The sequence below is a fragment of the Arachis stenosperma genome, chromosome 4 (genome assembly GCF_014773155.1).
Source record: "Arachis stenosperma cultivar V10309 chromosome 4, arast.V10309.gnm1.PFL2, whole genome shotgun sequence".
NCBI lineage: Eukaryota > Viridiplantae > Streptophyta > Magnoliopsida > Fabales > Fabaceae > Arachis > Arachis stenosperma.
In genome coordinates this window covers 69152329-69156175 of record NC_080380.1, presented here as the reverse complement: position 1 = coordinate 69156175, position 3847 = coordinate 69152329, and the positions used below count along the sequence as shown (strand labels likewise).

General features: G+C 37.8%; 1 non-coding gene across 1 annotated transcript; it reads right to left on the bottom strand.

Annotated features, from left to right (window-relative positions):
• Positions 1–3007: 3007 nt before the first annotated feature.
• On the bottom strand, positions 3008–3115 carry LOC130978818 (small nucleolar RNA R71). The gene has a single exon (XR_009086431.1). It is a non-coding gene; the product is annotated as a small nucleolar RNA R71 (small nucleolar RNA).
• Positions 3116–3847: the final 732 nt, after the last annotated feature.

Sequence of the window (3847 nt, the reverse complement as noted above, 5' to 3'; positions counted from 1 at the left end):
TTTTCATCTTTGGATTGTTTTTGATCCTTTGATCATCTTTGGACATCTAGTTCTTAGATCATTGGGAGCCATGCCTAGACCTTGTTCTTATGTATTTTCAACGGTGGAGTTTCTACACACCATAGATTAAGGTGTGGAGCTCTGCTGTACCTCGAGTATTAATGCAATTACTATTGTTCTTCTATTCAATTCCGCTTGTTCTTTATCCAAGATATCACTTGTTCTTCAACATGATGAAGGTGATGATTGACACCCATCACCATCCTCACCCATGAACAAGGTGACTGACAACCATTCTTGTTCTACAAGCATCTGAGGCTTAGTGAATATCTCTTGGATTCTTTAATCGGAATCTTCGTGGTATAGGCAGGACCTGATGGCGGCATTCAAGAGAATCCGGAAGGTCTAAACCTTGTCTGTGGTATTCTGAGTAGGATTCAGTGATTGAATGACTGTGACGTGCTTCAAACCTGTAACCTACTGGGCGTTAGTGACAGACGCAAAAGAGTGATTCTATTCCGGTAGGGGAGGGAACCAAACCGGTGATTGGCAGTACTGTGACAGAGTGCGTGCATTAGCTTTCACTGCGCGGATGAGAGGTAGCTGCTGACAACAGTGAAACCCTACACGAGCTTGCCATGGAAAGGAGTAAGAAGGATTGGATGAAGACAGTAGGAAAGCAGAGAGACGGAAGGGAAGGCATCTTCATATGCTTGTCTGAAGCTCTTACACCAATGATATACATAAGTATCTCTATCTTTATCTTATGTTATTTTCGTTCATCATCTATACCCATTGAGTCTGCCTGACTGAGATTTACAAGGTGACCATAGCTTGCTTCATACCAACAATCTCCGTGGGATCGACCCTTACTCGCGTAAGGTATTACTTGGACGACCCAGTGCACTTGCTGGTTAGTTGTGCGAAGTTGTAGTGATCACAATTTCGTGCACCAAGTTTTTGGCGCCGTTGCCGGGGATTGTTCTTGTGTATGGACAACTGACGGTTCATCTTGTTGCTTAGATTAGGTATTATTTTTTTCAGAGTTCTTAAGAATGAATTCTAGTGTTTCAAGGTGATGTTCTTATCATCACCAAAGCTGATTGATCATCATCAATTTAGCTCTTGAATGCAATGTCCTGCTGAAGCTTAGCCGGCCATGTCTAATTCCTTTAGACTAAAGCTTTAGACTAACATTGCATGATTCCTGGAATTCTCATTAAGAATTTTGATACCTTTATTTTCCTTTTCACTTAATTTTCGAAAAAGCACAAAAAAAATTACAAAATCATAAAATCCAAAAATATGTCTTGTTTGAGTCTAGAGTCTCATCTTAAGTTTGGTGTCAATTGCATGTTTCTATTTTTCTTGCATTGTTCGAATTTATGCATGTGTCTTAATTAATCTTCAAGTTGTTCTTGATGATTTTCTTGTTTTGACCTTTGAATTCTATTGACTTGAGTGTTTTGTTGTTTCTCATATGCATTCTCATTTTGTTAGTGTCAATGGTATACAAACTGCTAAGTTTGGTGTCTTGCATGCATTGTTATTTGATTTTAGTTGCATTTTGATTATTCCTCATTATTAAAAATCCAAAAATATTTTTAATTTGTGTCTTTTCAAGTCAATAATACAGAGAATTGAAGATTCAGAACATACTGCAGAGGAATCACACAGAAAAAGCTGGGCATTCAAAAATGCCCAGTGAAGAAGACAGACTGGCGTTTAAACGCCAGCCAGGGTGCCTGGTTGGGCGTTTAACGCCCAAAAGGGTAGTAGTTTGGGCGTTAAACGCCAGGTGTGCTAAGGGGAAGATTTTGTTTTTCAAATCAATTTTTTTCAAGTTTTCAAAGTTTTTCAAAATCAAATCTTTTTCAAATCATATCTTTTCAATCAAATGTTTTCAAAATCAATTTCTTTCCTTTTTTCAAAGATACTTACTAACAATTAATGATTTGATTGAACATTTTTTGCCTTTTCTGTTAAGGAAGGTTTTATGTTTAAATCATATCTTTTCTTGTTAGGCAAGTCATTAATTTTTTAAAATCACATCTTTTCAAAGTGTTTTCAAATCATATCTTTTAAAATTGTTTTCAAATCATATCTTTTTAATCACATCTTTTTCAAAACAAGTTTTCAATCAAATCTTTTTAATTTCTAATTTCAAAATCTTTTTCAAAAATCACTTGATTTCTTTTTCACTCTTATTTTTGAAAATCAATTAGTGTTTTTCAAAAATTTTTCAAAATCTTTTACTTAATTTTCGAAAATTACTTCCCTTCTTCTCACATCCTTCTGTTCATGGACTAACACTATTCTTTAATGCAAAATTTGAACTCCATCTTCTTTGATAAGTTCGAATTTTCTACCTCTGTCTTCCATTTTTCTTTTCCTCTGACACCTCAAGGAATCTCTATACTGTGACATAGAGGATTCCATATTTTCTTGTTCTCTTCTCTTTCTTATGAGCAGGAACAAAGACAAAGGCATTCTTGTTGAAGCTGACCCTGAACCTGAAAGGACCTTGAAGAGAAAGCTAAGAGAAGCCAAAACATAACTCTCTTTAGAAGACCTGACCGAATTCTTCAAAGAAGAAGAACACATGGCAGCCGAAAACAACAACAATGCCAACAATGCAAGGAAGGTGCTGGGTGACTTTACTGCACCTACTCCTGATTTTTATGGGAGAAGCATCTCTATCCCTGCCATTGGAGCAAACAACTTTGAGCTTCAGCCTCAATTAGTTTCTCTAATGCAACAGAATTGCAAGTTCCATGGACTTCCAATGGAAGATCCTCATCAGTTCTTAGCTAAATTCTTGCAAAACTGTGACACAGTCAAGACTAATGGGGTTGACCCTGAGGTCTATAGACTGATGCTATTCCCTTTTGCTGTAAGAGACAGAGCTAGGATATGGTTGGACTCTCAACCTAAAGAGAGCCTGGACTCTTGGGAAAAGCTAGTCAATGCCTTCTTGGCAAAGTTCTTTCCACCACAAAGATGGAGTAAGCTTAGAGTGGAAGTCCAAACCTTCAGACAGAAGGATGGTGAATCCCTCTATGAAGCTTGGGAAAGATACAAACAATTAATCAGAAAATGTCCCTCAGACATGCTTTCTGAATGGAGCATCATAGGTATTTTCTATGATGGTCTCTCTGAACTATCTAAGATGTCCTTGGATAGCTCTGCTGGAGGATCTCTTCATCTGAAGAAGACGCCTACAGAGGCTCAAGAGCTAATTGAAATGGTTGCAAATAACCAATTCATGTACACTTCTGAAAGGAATCCTGTGAACAATGGGACTAGTCAGAAGAAAGGAGTTCTTGAGATTGACACTCTGAATGCCATATTGGCTCAGAACAAGATATTGACTCAACAAGTCAATTTGATTTCTCAAAGTCTGTCTGGAATGCAAAATGCACCTGACAGTACTAAGGAAGCTTCATCTGAGGAAGAAGCTTATGATCCTGAGAACCCTTCAATGGAAGAGGTGAATTACCTAGGAGAACCCTATGGAAACACCTGTAATTCTTCATGGAGAAATCACCCAAATTTCTCATGGAAGAATCAAGAGAGACCTCAACAAGGTTTCAATAATAATAATAATGGTGGAAGAAACAGGTTTAGCAATGGCAAGCCTTTTCCATCATCTTCTCAGCAACAGACAGAGAATTCTAAGCAGAACCCCTCTGACTTAGCAACCATGGTCTCTGATCTAATCAAAACCACTCAAAGTTTCATGAATGAAACAAGGTCCTCCATTAGGAATTTGGAGGCACGAGTGGGACAGCTGAGCAAGAAAATTACTGAACTCCCTCCTAGTACTCTCCCAAGCAATACAGAAGAA